At 37.0% G+C, this 15,718-nt stretch overlaps 2 protein-coding genes across 7 annotated transcripts in view; one reads left to right on the top strand and one right to left on the bottom strand.

Moving 5' to 3' along the window:
* The window catches only part of LOC139981501 (uncharacterized), a 135,357-nt gene that overhangs the window by 13,251 nt on the left and 106,388 nt on the right, over positions 1 to 15,718 (top strand). The gene's annotated exons all lie outside the window — the stretch shown is intronic.
* The window catches only part of LOC139981512 (alkaline ceramidase 3-like), a 35,926-nt gene that overhangs the window by 1,880 nt on the left and 18,328 nt on the right, over positions 1 to 15,718 (bottom strand). For 4 of the 6 annotated variants that reach the window (XR_011797874.1, XR_011797877.1, XR_011797873.1 and 1 more), the window contains 3 exons: positions 7,044 to 7,085; positions 5,748 to 5,912; positions 3,728 to 4,102 (listed from right to left, as the gene is read on the bottom strand). The gene's annotated coding sequence lies outside the window, so the exon portion shown is untranslated. The remainder of the gene's footprint in view (positions 1 to 3,727; positions 4,103 to 5,747; positions 5,913 to 7,043; positions 7,086 to 15,718) is intronic. The other 2 variants (XR_011797875.1, XR_011797876.1) reach the window with 2 other exon arrangements.

The raw sequence follows: 15,718 nt of genomic DNA on the forward strand, positions 1-15,718 counted from the left end.
TGAAATGCAACCTATAAGCTTAATGGATTGTCACCTAACTAGTGTAACCACCCGACATATATACTTAAATGATTGTTTATAAGCATACTAAAATGCAGAGATGGCAAATTATGTTTAGACTATCGAAATGGTTTGGTTCAGTTCCTACAGATCATTCGTGTTTAAAGAGAAATACCCCCCTCTGTTCGCTTTGCAAAATTATGATCCACACCACAATTCTATGCAACTATCACAAGTATGCATTTATGACGTATCATAGCAGCGTTTTGTGACATGCACCTCGTAAATTCTTCTTACGAGAGCAAGATGAAGACACATTTCCCACAGAAACGGGTCTGAAGAGCTACATCAGGGAATCCATATTGTATAATAACGATTGAATAACGATTGCCAGATACAAAAAAAAAACAAATTCGTTGGAGCAAAGTGCCAGAGCTAACCAGAATCTCAGAATACCTAGAATGGACATATGTTTCGTTTCGTTTATTACAATTTCAATACATACATACACACATACATACACGCACACACACATACACACACACACGCACATTATATATGTATAACGAATGTAATGGGTTTTTTTTTTTACTGTTTGAATGGGTAAAACTTTGTTAATATTACCGTCTCGTTGCAATCTGCCCGACGTTTCACTGACTGATGTCACGCATTAAATTGTTATCAGACCCTATTTTACAGTAACCTATCAATCTGTTTCTGACAGGATGTTTAGAACTCAACGCAAAAAATGCAATTTTCACATAACCCCGTGTGATCGAACAATCTGATATAAATTTTACCAGATTCTGTCAAAGCCGATATAATTGTAAATAAACAAACTTTTATAATCAGAAAGTCAGTTTTCACATCTTGATTTATAATTGACATAATTTTGTTACTTAACTAACTAGGCTGTACATTTCGAAGCGGTTATAGATATATCATCTATAAAGGAGGTCGAGTCATCTTCAAGATATTTGCTAAAAAGCATCTCAATAACATACTAAACGTTTATGAATAACAGTTGGGAGAGGTTAGGTTGGCAGACGTTCTCTAATCCCCCCCCCCCATACACACCCATAACTCCAGCGCATCATATTTCCATACGATAGTAATATACTATGGAATTGCGGAGTAAAGTTCAGCATGGGTTACACAAGGGGGCCGAACATTACATATGGGTGTTGGGAGGTTGATGCAATATTCATCAACCATCAGTTTCTCTCCTATATTTGCAATCGTTATGAGCAGTCTCAAAGCAAAAGTTATTTTTTAGGGGATTGGGATGGAGTGAGTGGGGCAGGGGGGTTGGTTTGTGGGTATATGGGGGAAGCAATATGGGCAACAACTATCACTATTAACTAAAAGGGCTGCTTTAACTACGGACAATTTTAACCGGGTCGATATCTTAAGCAACGGACAATTCTGTTCCATGACGTCACTGGGTATATTCATCTTGACTCTCCGTTGGGAAGATTCAGGATACTGTAAGATGATATAAAAGGATCGTCTTTTATGCTAAATCTCTGGATAGGTAATTGAAGGCTAACATTGATGATGACGTTACTTCCTCATTGCATATCTAAAGGTTGAGGTTAATCAACTCTTATATTAATTTTAATCATTCAGCCAAAAGCATCATGTTCTTATTAATAGCATATAAACAACAGAGAGCATCGTTGGATGACATTGAGCACCATATGTTCTTGACACATTTGTATATGCATTGTTAACATGTCATGTGAGGGCTATAAAATGTCTTATTTTTCCCATTAAGTTTAGTGTTACATCTGATGGAACTGATCTAATAGTCGATGGGTTAGACTACAAAGTCCAGTCACTTTAACTGATGAACGTCAACTGCTTAAGAGTTGAAGTTGAAAAGAAGAAATAGAAAAGGAAACAAAATTGAATTCGATAAGGAAAATGGTCTAATAAAAAGGAGGAGAATGAACCAAAATGTGACGCATGAATTTTTCAGACAACCATTAGCGTGTGGATTGTGAACCACGAAGGTTCAACGTTACATAAAAACATAACATCCATCACAAAAGCTCAAGCGTTCGAAGCATTTCCGTTTTATAGGAATGACTTTGCAGCACACTTTTCTGCACGAGTTTGACCAATTCTATATATAGCTCACTATAATCACGTGCCGGTAATTCACCTTCTACATGACCGACGGAGAAGGGGAGCTGAGGTGTGGATTTATCCGTCACTTTTTGTTTTGCCTTGTCTAAACATGTCTTATAATTATCCAGGCTGCTGTAATCATTGAAAATTCGGGTCAACGTAACAAGTATGACTGCATTATTGGTATACCGACGTAAAAGCAATGTCCGGTTTCATTTCTACGAGGAAATTGACAGCTAGCTAACCGTCAAATAATCATTTTGTGTTTTGTCGTAGGCCTACCAAAGTCCGTGAAAATGTTGGAATTTTCCTTAAAACTTTCTATAAATGGTCGAAAGTTTGAGGAAAACAGCGAAATCTTGCAACAGTTTATTTTGACCTTTCGTTGTACCCTCATACATCCTCCTACTTTATTGAGTACCACCTAATTATATTACTATCCCGAGGTTTCAAGAAAAGTTGCTATTTTGAGATTTAAATAGTCTGTTGAACTTTTAAAACGTTAACATTTCAAGGAATAAATCGAAATATTTGGTAGATATCAGTATTAAAATTTGTGTCATGAGTGTGTCATTTTGTCAGGTCATGAAGCCAAAGTGTTGCCGAAGGTGCAAACACGGCTATTCCTTTAGCTATTCTTCTTCTTCTTTTTTTTACTTTGCATTTTTCATTCTTTTTTCCATGTTCAAGCTGATTTTACGCACTTGACACTGAAGCAATGAAAGCACTTATTAGGTACATGCTCAGAAATTCAACATGTTTGATCCACCAATATTTTGGAAAGCTCAACTTTATAACGGAAAATATGTAGTGCTATAAATAATAAGTCTATAAAAATCAATGCAAATGAGAATCGGTCTGTAATATTTTGATTTGTTCAAGCTATCACCTTTGTCTGTCAAAGAACTTTTAAGTTGCTATTTCCATGCAGTTTGGAATACAAATGTTCTTACCTTTTCTTGGGGGGGGGGGGGGGGGGTATGTCGTTCATCTCTATCACACAGACACCTGATGATGGTTGGGTGCGCTTTCTGATACCTTAACTGAGACTCTTCTCAGACGCGTAAGTAAAGATATTATTAGAGAATTATATTGTATACAAGCATTTACAGATGCCTGAAGCAGCGGCGAATTAGATATAGGAGGCTGAAATTTGATGGAAACAGCCAGATGCGAAGGAAGGAGCTTGTGCAGGAGGGGGCATTCCCGCCCTCCCTCCTTGTGCACGCCATTGGCGTTTAGTGCTGTTGCCAGATAATGGTACCGCTTGAAACCACATCGTGACCGGGTTTGCGTTACTTTTACCAAACAAACGTAATACAAAAACATAAATGGATCTATCCACTAGCAAGTAACGAATTGTCAACGTATTTAATTTATAGTCTTTTATTTTTCTCATTCCAATTAAAGGGGTTTTCTTATATAATCGTCCCTGGTCCTTCCGAGGGGATACCATTACACGGTGCTTTTTCAGGGACCTTAAGTTTCCTCGAAGAGATCGAGTTTGATTTCCCAGATTGCGAAAAAAAATGATAGCAAAGTTGATTTTACAGCAAATGATAACAATGGATTCAAATAAGACTCACATACGTACCTCAAGTAAGAGGATATTAATGTCCATGTGCTCAATGTCTTTCGTCGTTGTATAGTCATCAATTGAATGCTTGATACGTGTTACCGGAGGCCGGTTAAAACGCAAAACGTTCACTCTGAATTCTGGACTGCTCACATAGCGTAAACATCTTGTCGTATAGATTTTAATAATATGAAAGCAAATGCACCACTTGAATGGTATTAATCTATCTCTATTGTTATAAACTTGTTTCGAAAAAGGAAGATGTGGTTCTTCAATGAGTATCGATAAAGTCCATTAGTGTGTTACGTGTTGGACATAACGGGGACTTCTTGGTATTACAGTTATGGCGGTTTTCTTCATCTCTTCATTGTTCATCAGAATGTAGTCCATTGACTGGTAAAACAAATAGAACAAAGAACAAGGAATCGGATAACAATCTTCCTAGATCAAACTAGTTTTATCCTGAGACGTGTACAACGAACAGATAGACCGAAGACGGCGAAGAGTTGAAGACATCCCCGAAGATCAAGTGTAGTATCTGTTCCCTTTAGAGGGGAATGGTCATACACACCTCACGATGGTCACACAGTCTCGATGCAAGGGGACTATGGTTGAGAGCGGATCAGATGTTCGGTAGTTCGGTTTTCGTGCCCAGGTTCTTTCCTGGGTGAGTTTTCTTTAAAAAAAATATATATCCCCGGTATTCAATCATGGGAGAATGATCCACAGATAGATTTTGCTGTAACTTGATTACTCACTTAAATAATTAAATAATGAATAAAGCAGAATTTTAGTCTTGATGTTATAATAGAAAAAAAACAAAAAAAAACTTTGAGTCCAATACTTTGTTTCTGTAGATTTTCCAGTATTTTTCAAGATATGTATCGTTAAATATACTTAATGTCTGGAATATTCGTTTACTAGGCTAACTTGATGGTGACGTCGGCTCCTCATTGCAGTTCTTATTGTTAATGTTAATCCGTTGTTTCTATTAAGGTCAACCAGAATATGTTCGTTAAACTTCATATACGCATCAGAGCACCCTTGGATGGCACTCAACACCATTTGTCCTTAACAAATTGGTAATAAATTATAAACATGTCATTTGAGACCATATCATCTTAATTTCTCCCTTTGAGTTTTGTATTGCATATTGCAACTGAGGAACTAGTCTGATGGGATTCGTACTAAACTAAAAGGTCCAGTCACTTTCACTAGTGAACCTCAACTGTTTAAAGGGTCATTCCAAAAAAAACAAACAAAAAATAAGTAAATGTGCTATACAACCCTAGCTAGACCGAGAGCAGTGGTTTTTAACGGTCCACGGCATATCAAAGTTAATTTGGTTCCTAAAGTTATCAAAACACAATAAGGGGTATATATTTTTTGTGAATCTCAAACAAAGTTCATAAAATCACTACTACTACTATCCGGTATGAGAATTGCTACAACACTGTTGCTTATAATGGGACCATATTGACACTGGTATACTTTGGTCTTCTTGCAAAAGTGATATAGATTGAATTCTATGTATATTAAAATGTTATCACATGGTCTTGCTGGCTTGTATGTCTCTGGCATTGCAACGAATATAATGCTTGTTTTGGTGTAGGTTGGGTAAATCTTTGTTAACGCATTTATATTCAACAATGAGTTTAATTGCTTGGCTTACCACAAATAACCCATTACAATAAATTCATTCCACCTTCAGAGTGACAAGAAAAAGGGCTTTTAGGAAATTCGATGGCGCTAGTTTGAAACAGGGTGTTTTTTAATATAAAATAATTATATGGCTCTTAAAGGCATCCGTAGATTCACTTTTAGGAGAATAGCGCCTCATCAGGCCACGTATTCAGTGGACGGTGGCTGCAAGCATGCCGGTCGCAGAGATGTCACCACCTCTGGCCAAAGGCAAGGATTCACGCACGCCACCTAGTACGCTTCTGGTCGATTTGACCGACCTGCGCATCCTCCCGGGTTCTTTTGCGACAACAAGGGAGACATGGTACGGGATCCTAGGCCACAAAAAGTACCATACCTACAGCCAAAGGTATTATCGCCAGAGGCCTGTCTTGAACCCTAGCCACGATTTACACGACCGACAAGGAATGAGTCTTTCGTCACCCGCTTAACAGCATCGGCCACCACATCAGCTGGTAATGTATGTGGTTGAATTAATATATCAAGACTTTAGCGTCGACTACTGAAAGAGAAAAAGAAATTTATATCGTGTATAACCAACCATTGATGGAGTCGAACTCAGTTTCATCGGGTTACCAGTCCACTGCTCTACCATCTGAGCCATTTGACAACTTGACATTTATCGAGCTTAAATAGGTATTATTGGTTGGATACAATCTATTGGTAACAGTGAATGACACTGCCTTCAACGAAATCTCTATTCATCCTGTTTCGCTCTCATTAGAACAACGGATCTGAATATCTGTATTGACAAGAAGCTCACGCTTTAATGTCTTTGTTTACATTGCAGTAAGAATGTCGTTTCCTTTCAAGACGTAAATGTACAATAGGCTTATTCCCCGATTCTATCGATGAATTCGAAGCAAGCAGTAAAAGAAAACCCGATTCCGTGAAATCTTCTTATTCACAAAAGGTCGCTTACGATTATGCTCGCAAGAGAGTTCTTGTTGTAGGTTGTCTCCCTTTACAACTATATTCTATGCAGACGATTATGAACTGGGATTAAGCCTAACATTTCAACAAACAATACCTAATCACATTTCAAGACCTTTTTGAATGAGGAAGGGACAATACTTATTAAGTCAAACACGTTAACTACATGTGACTACTCTTATTTAGGAATCTGAATGGCTGGAAATAGCACAGTAATTCGAAACTCAAACATAATTCATAGGGTTTTGAGTTTAGCAAGTAGATTTGGGAAACACGGGGATCGGGAATTCGTCAACTACAAGACTTTGTTTAGCCCGCAGTGACTTGTTGTGTTTATTGATACTCTGAAACTGTGGTATTTGCGTGTATATTTTGTCAACACTCTGACATGGTCGACTCTATCAGTAGCTAAAATCTCTATAAAGCATAAGTCATAGGAGACAATAGCTAGTCCCTTTCAAAGTCGTAGCTACTCTCCTTTCACCGCCGCCCCTCCTCATTTCATTTGCCGATACGTTACTGAACCATGACAGTTCTATATTAGATCTCTATAACAAAGATATAAACGAACGGAATAAAACTTAAATTTCCTACTCCTATTGATTTGAAAAGAGGTGTTTGCGTCACCTCTCATAGAGTGTGGGTTTGAAAAAATTGAACATAGAACAAATAAATGATTCGTCTTTCATCCAGAACTCACCTTAATTTATTATTTGTCTTTCATCCAGAACTCTGTTTTACTCTGTTTAACAAAAGATGTTGTGTTATTGAAATAGGCGTGACATGACAAAAATCAGGTTTAGGCATGAAAAGTTTAAACGTAGTTCGGTAAATTGGGTAACCTTATAATAATAATAATAATAATAATAATAATAATAATAATAATAATAATAATAATAATAATAATAATAATAATAATAATAAACAGTTCTTATTAAGCGCCCGTAACAGAAGTCTCAGGGCGCTTTACAAATAAAAAGGTAAAAAAATACATAAAGAATACAAGTCAAACACACAGCTAAAGAAGCATATGACCGAATGATAAAAAGTAAAATAGCACACAAAAGGCAATAACCATGGATAAAAAAGCACTAACATGTATATACAAGAAAAAAAGTGTCCAATAAAAATTGTCTCACAATATGTACATAGACAATGAACGTAACCATGGTATCGTCTTGTATTAGGATCTTATATTGCCATTGGGTAACACGCAAATGTGTCACGCTCACTTCATACGATTTGACGCAAATATATCTTATCATCAAGAACATGCAAAATTGAGTGGGACCATCATATTTAATTAGACGATGGGCCAACGGAGACAATCCTCCCTCCACCTAACTAACTTTAACTTCCTCACCCGACCCAAATTTATTCATGCATTACATTTAATCTTGAAAAAAGAACATAATGTTACAAAGTATTGTAAGTGTCAAAAGAAAGGAAGAACCAATGAGAACATGTGGACTATAGAAACATTCTTTGTTTTCCGTTTCAAGTCATGGATGATTAGAGATTACGTTGATCCCAAGAACTAAACCGCCATGAAATGGAAGAAAAGCTAACAGGGAAAGCATTCTTATCAGAAATCCCTCAGAAGAAATACACTTTATACAATCATAACAGAGCTATATGCTGCTTGATCCTTTCTATGGATTTAAAACTGAAGACATTAGATCGAAGAAAAGGGAATGATACAATCGTGGCACACCTGTTTTCAATCTTTCAATCACATGAACTACGATTGTGGCAGAGGTCAGGCATAGTTTCCCTCCTCACTAGTAGGGGATTCTCCCTAGCAGGGGATTCTCCCTGCTTGCGTATGAGTGAGAAGATATAATTCTGTCAACAAGATCGATGAGTGGCTATATGCGAAATATTGTAAAGTCAAGTCAATTTTTTCATGTTGTTTACCATTGATTCAAATTTACTTTCTTTTATGTTTGTTTCCATTTATTTGTGTTTTGTACATTCTGTTGTAGTGGAATGTAGCAAATCAGTAGCCTATCAGTTGACACAGCTGAATTAAATCATGTGAACTGTAAGATATATGCCATAAGTATAGAACCCATAATGAGGGGGGAAAAAAGAAAAGATGTTGTGTCATTTTATTAGGCGTGACATGTCAAAAATCAGGTTTAAGCATGAAAGGTATAAACGTAGCTAGGTAAATTGGGTAACCGTACGTAACCATGGTATCGTCCTGTATTAGGAACTGGTATTACTATTGGGTAACTCGCAAATGCGTCATGCTCACTTCATACAGTTTGACGCAAATATATCTTGTCATCAAGAAAATAACGTGAGAACAAGAGAGTAGGGATGCAAAGCGAGGACTGAAGCAGGAGCACGTACAACGGCAACGCACCAAAAGACCCCCCCCCCCCTCCCCCAAAAGAAAAAGAAAAAAAAGAAAAAAGAAGCGAATCCCTTAGGGAGTTTCGCCCCACCATGTTTTTTTTTTTAGGGATTGCCACCCCACCATGTTTTTTCTGTTAGCTAAGACCTCAGCCATCACAATCTGCTTGTTTGCCATTTAATTAATGGTTGGTGTGAGCACCAAGTTGCCAACACATTCATTAAAACTTGGAATTTAAGAATATGTCATATCTTTGTAATTAAATAACCTAAAAGCACAACGTTAGTGTCTCAGTATATATATTTGAAGCTGTCTTGGTGGAACCAATCACAACCAGGAAAGTCAAAGTCATCCCTAATTAGGGCTGTTGCCATGGCAATAGCCATGATGAAATTTGGACTTTGAGAAAAATATCACATAATATACATATACCAAACAATACAAACTATTTGTCTTTTCTACATTGATCTGACTTTGCCCGGTTGATTGCAGTCAAGATCTGGATCATTTAAGGTCACTGTGATGTCGAAATAGGGCTGTTGCCATGGTAACAGCATTGATGAACAATTCAAAGTATAGAACAAAATGTAAAGTTACTAATGGCTAACTGTATATTTGAGCAAAGACATGACATTTTCTTCACAAATTAGAATTACAATTCTATCAGCAAAGTGTTGGGAATGAGCTTAATCTGCAATGATCTTGATCTAATCTACCAGGCAGCCCTAAATCTATATATATATATATATATATATATATATATATATATATATATATATATATATATATATATATATATATATATATATATATATATATATATATATCTTGACACTTGGCTTGTGTAACTTTCTATGTTGTTTAGTTACATAAATATGACATTTTGTTGTCAAAGTCCATTTCAAACTCAAATTTAGTCAGCCTAGTGTTGCCATAGCAACAGTCTTAATTGAGCTCGATAGTAACCTTAAATGGGCCTGATCTTGAGATCAATCAACCAGACAGTCTGAAAGTTTTATGGCAAAGACACAATGATTGTGTTTTCATGTTTTTAAGTTACAATTAAATGATTTATCTTAAATTCTCAACCCCACCCCAAGAAAGTTTTGAAGCATTGTCATCGCAACGGTCCTGATTGGGCATAATAAAAACCTTAAATGACTCATATCTTGATTATAATCAACCAGCCACCGTACAATTGATGTAACTAAACACTTAGATTGTGTTTTCATGTTGTATACTCCGAAAGATATGATTTGTTCCCAAGTTTTATAGTGTTGCCATAGCAACAGCCCTGGTGGCCACACCCACCACTAATATAATGCCAAACAAGTTTTTTCCTATTTTAAGTTGTTAAAGTTGAAAAGTTGCATGCCAAAAATTTAAAATTTTCTTCTTGAATGTCGCATTGCTTTCTAGTCGTTAGTTCTTGCTATGCTTGCACTCCTAATTTGAAATTAGGCTGCTTACAGTATTTCAGTCGTCCAAATATTTCAATAGTTGACAAATTCTTCTATATCCTTAACAAGTAGGATGGTTCTGAAAGATTCTAATTACAGGATTATTTTACGGGCGAAAACATAATTTTAATATGAGGGTATACTTTTACCATGACATGAAAGTCTTATGTTATTCTATTGAATTGTTACACTGTAAACCTAAGTAGTCAGTTAAGCCCACTTTAACTGACTAATAGGATACTTGTTTAAGGGTTTTCGGCATATCAAAATTGACTATAACCTTTTAACAGGGAGTTGTTAAGGGCCCTTATATAAGTACCAATTATTCATCAAGTGCATGGACATATAGCATTGGTCTGGAGGGTGATTAAAAGAATGAAGGGGAGGAGGGGGGTGCGGGCAGGCGGTAGTCCCACACCAACTCCTCGAAGTGGAAGACGAAAAATACTATAGACAACATAAATAACAACAAGTACGGTAATTAATTCATAACATGACATTCATTTCCGAAGATATATTGCATATGCCATCTATACCCGTCGAAAATTTTTGTTTCCTTTGCTTTTCCACCTAATTAATAATTTCTGATATTATGGTTTATTTTGTTATTCTGCATTCCATTTCCTTTATATATTCAATGTTAGCTAGTGATATTATTTTCAAACGTGATATTTGTCACTGTCAGTTCAGTGACGTCAACACTTGTGAGGTCTTTTTTCCGAGCTATTTACTTAATACTTTAAATTGTTATTGAGTTATCCTTGGTCAAGCTATAAACAAAATTACACAACTCTTGTTGACACTGTTGAATTGGACAAGGGTTTAGTTTATATTTATACTCACCGAGTGGACAGCAACTGAACGGAGCACTTTGTAACATATTCAAATTGAAAGCTAAGTGATAGAATTAAAATTATTTCAAGAGGTTTTAAAGGGCAAAATAAATCAAACCTTCGTTTAAAAACCCTGCAAGGCAGTATATAAGATTAAAGAAAAGAGGCAGAAAAAGGAGGTCATGCATGCATATTAATGCATTATGTTGATTTAGCTGTGATAACCCATTAACAGAGGTTTGATGGTTTTAACGCATTAATTACTGCAAACAGGGATCTTTACCGTTTTTAGCAGAAGGCGCTGTCATACCGGTCCTAATAGGGATGTGTCTAGGTTCTGGGTCCAAACAGTGACGTACATACGGTTCTGGTTCCTAATGCGCATGATCGATCCCTTTTTTCAGTTTTACAAATATTTTGTAGGCTATAGCACAGCTGTAACGTTCTCAATATATGTACTGGTTGTGAAAATATGTTTAAAGAGATCTCGTCTCCAATTACTTACGAGAAGAATCCCAAGTGTAAGTATATTGTCCATTATATATTTCATTTCGGGCATTGGATACAATTTTAAAGACGCTCAAAGCTAAATTTTGGTTTAGCGGACGTGATTAAAATTACCTCAAAGAAATTTTCTGATTGGTTGATTACCAGATGTGCATGTGTAAACTGTGCTAGTTATAGGAGTGGTTAAAAAACCACATGTTAGTTCGAATATCCCACACTATGTTTGAAAAAGATAATGCACAGGTACTTTGCCCAGAAGTGAAAGAGATTGCCCAAAGGCATTCTCAGATATTTCAAAGACTGTAGGTTGTCCACTAGATAAGACCGATATGACATTGCTTCACCGTTAATTCTAGACATGACTGATGACCAATAACCGTCAACATATTTTGGCCACACACGGGCAGGTAAACCTATAGAATTTTCCTATAGATTTTCAATCCGGGCATAATATTTGTGAATGCATCTGGCAAAAGCAGTGTGAATGATGTCATCATGACAATTGTGTTGAAGTTGTCTTCTTTGTTCTTCTTTATTCATATTAAAATTATGTATTCATCGAGAAAAGTAATATGTTTAGAAGAAGACGGAAAAAAACCGTTGCACTTTGATGAAGTTTTATATACAGACCAAAAAAAACTTTGCGAATGTATCACATTTCAAGGGGAAATAGACAGAATATGTAAATAGGAGAGTAATACTATATGGTAGCACATCTACCGTGATAATATTTCAACCCTATTGTTTGCTATTTACTTCACCCTCCCCCACCCCCACCCCGCCTCACCAAAAAAACTAGGGAGTGTTAAGCAAGTCAAAATAGGTTAACCATAGGTCTGTGAACCATAAATAGAGACAATGGTCTAAGACATATATGTTAGTACGGCGTGTCCTTAAAGTGTACGTCCATGTCACGCTTCGAAGCAATCATACTGACAGTGAAAAGTGCACTTCCAAAAATAACCCAATAGAAACTGGACTGTGATGTGCTTTGCAGCGTCATATTGTCAAACATTGTCCAAAAGGGTGTTGGTTAATATATAATATATATATATATATATATATATATATAGATATATATGTAATGATGAATTTTCACGAACACATTCATGGACCCCCAAATTCGTGCTTGAAATCATTTCGTTGTCACGATCACTGTTATTTGAGAAACTAATGTTGCGTCACGATATTATGTACGTTGCACCTTTTTGGTCGTTTGGTTGTTAATGTTGCTAATGTTTCTATAAATATCTCTGTTTTAAACGGCCATGTTTCTGCACATCTGACATGCTCATACGGTTAAATTGATGTGTCTTCGTAACATCAGTTCAGTCTCCTGTTAATGCAAGTCCATAAATACATAGTTCCAAAATAACCAAGCTAGCAAGGGTATTCATCATGATTATGTCAATGGTAATTATGGACAATTACTTGCAAAGAGATTTTAGTGTAATAATAGGGCTGAAAAACTGATATGTCAATGACGTGCAATTATCTCAATGCAAACTGGGCTTGTCTACTCAAACACGTGGAGCTATAGTATAGGAATACTTTTAGCCAAATACACACACAAATACATAGGCCTACAGTACGTACACCGATGCAACAACCTACTCCAGTTACACCATAAACAAAGATGATATTGTTCTGCAGTGCCTACTGTAAGGTTACGTTTTACTGTAGCTAAATACATACCCAGGGGATTATCAATTACAGTATTCAAGCTCAAATCATGCATTCCACTGTGCTTGTGTTTATTTTCAATAATTCGCGCGCATTGTCAGGTTACTACACGTTATGTATCTCCACTCGTCAATCATCACCGAAATTGGGATTTGGAATATGTTAATGAGCTAAATCGATGATATGTCGATTTAAATAGGTATATGTCAATTTGAGTTGCTAGAAACTGGTATAAGTCCAATTAATTCGACATATCATCGGTTTAAACTGGTATATGTTGACTAAAATCGGTATATGTCTGTTGTGTTTTTGACTTTAATTGTATTTATATAACTTTTTAGTAAAGCGCCACTCTTTTCAATTCGACTACTCAGAAATCGTTTTGTTTACAATTTGACACGTTTTTACATCTCAGAAGCATCGCTTGGTTTAGATGCGATCATTTAGCCTTAATCTTACTCATTTTTTTCTAACCTTGGAGGGTGATAGTCTTTTTACCATCCACGCACTCATTCACCAACATATACTTGAATTAAACTGCTGGCAAACGTCCATGATCTTGTCAATGTTTATCTTTGTTTTGGGCTTTGATGGGAAATGGTCGTCTGGCTGAATATCGCCCTGTGTTTTTAGCGCTAGGGTATCACAATAAAAAGACTGAATCAAGGCATAGCAATGGGTACACGATCAGGAAGAAATTTCCGTATTGAGAAAGAACCCAGCGGAGCAGCGGATAAGGAAACAGACAAAATTAAAACAATGGACATTTACATTAGTACAAGGCAACATCGTGAATCAGTTAACGTTGACACAAAATCTGTTAAGTCAAAATGCACTAAAAGCTCAAGCATATATGGATCGTCCAAGAGTTCAGCAGCAATGAAGGCACGAGCTAAGGTTGAATCGGCTCGGACATTGCTCGCATATGCAAACAAAGAGGCGGAACTGTTGAAACAAAAGGCAGCACTGGACGCTGATATGCTTATTCTTCAAAGTGAAAAGGTAGCTGCTGCTTCAGCTGAAGCCGCAGTGTATCATGAAGACCAACCATTAGGAAACCATGACGAATTACGTGATGCAGATATTCACGAAGTAAATTCCAATCAGCGAATCAGTGATTATATTCAACACCATTTTAGCGATCAGGCGGCTTTAAGAAATCCAATCATCACTCACACAAGAGCAAAGTACCGGCAAGAGTCTGAAGACCTCGCTAAGTATCTCATTCGGAAAGACTTGGTGAGTTCCAGACTTATTATATTTGACGAGAAACCAGAACATTACAGAGCGTGGAAGGCATCATTTAGAGATGTGATTTAGGACCTTAATTTGTTGCCCAGGGAAGAACTTTATCTCTTGATAAAATGGCTAGGTGAAAAGTCGTCACTACATGCCAAAAGATTACGCTCTGCTCAAATGACTAACCCACAAGTGGGATTAGATATGGTATGGCAACGCCTGGATGTTATGGAGCTCCAGAAGTAGTGACGCAAGCATTGTTGAGGAAAGTTGATGATTTCCCAATGATAAACACCAAGGATAACACACAAATCAGAGAGTTAAGTGATGTTTTGTTAGAACTGTAGTGTGCTATGAGAGACGGAACTCTCCCTGGTCTCAGTTACCTTGACTCGGCCGGTGGGGTGAAGCAAATAGTGGAAAAGCTCCCACCAGGACTTCAAGATAAATGGCGTTCAAAGGGAGCTAGGTACAAGGAAGACTGCAATGTGACGTTCCCACCATTTTCTGTGTTTTACAGATTTTGTTCGACAGGAGGCCAAAGTTCTCAACGCTCCTAGTTTTAAGCTAAATAGCTCAGCAGGTAGGTTTGTGTATCCAGAAAGAGTGAAGACACATATCACTGATATGACTGAAAGTTTCAGATGCATGGCGACAAGTGATTATGTTGCTAGACATTGCAAAGTATCGGTGAAGTGTTCTGAATGTGGAAGTGTGAGACACAACACCGCTCTCCATGTTCATCAAGCATTTTTTTTCGTGTTACACAAGTTACTAAGGGAGATAATGGTAGGGAGCAGAACTCTTCGTCTGTTACCTCTTAGTGCACTGAATTTGTGTTTATAATTTGTGTGGACGCTCTTGTTCGAAGGTATGCCAAGTCAAGGTGAATTCACAATGGAAGGAACATGAAGCTATCTGGGTGTATGCTGTATTGGACGAGCAGAGTAACAGGTCCCTGGCTAAACCACAACTATTTGATGCACTTGGCATAGCATCTACTGCTACCCCTTACACACGGAGGACTTTTTCAGGTATTATGGAGACTGCTGGAAGGAGAGCTTACAACCTGATGATAAGTTCCATTGATTACAAAGTCAAATTTCACTTGTCATCGCTGATACAGCGTGAGATGATTCCAGATGATAGACAGGAAATCCCAACACCAGATATTGCGAATCATTTTCCCATTTTAAGAACATTGCAAACAAGATACCACCAGTTGACCCGGAAGTGCAGATTTTGTTACTGCTCGGAAGAGATGTCTTGAGGGCCCACAGGATGCGGGAAC

The sequence above is a fragment of the Apostichopus japonicus genome, chromosome 15, assembly GCF_037975245.1.
Source record: "Apostichopus japonicus isolate 1M-3 chromosome 15, ASM3797524v1, whole genome shotgun sequence".
Taxonomy (NCBI): Eukaryota; Metazoa; Echinodermata; class Holothuroidea; order Aspidochirotida; family Stichopodidae; genus Apostichopus; species Apostichopus japonicus.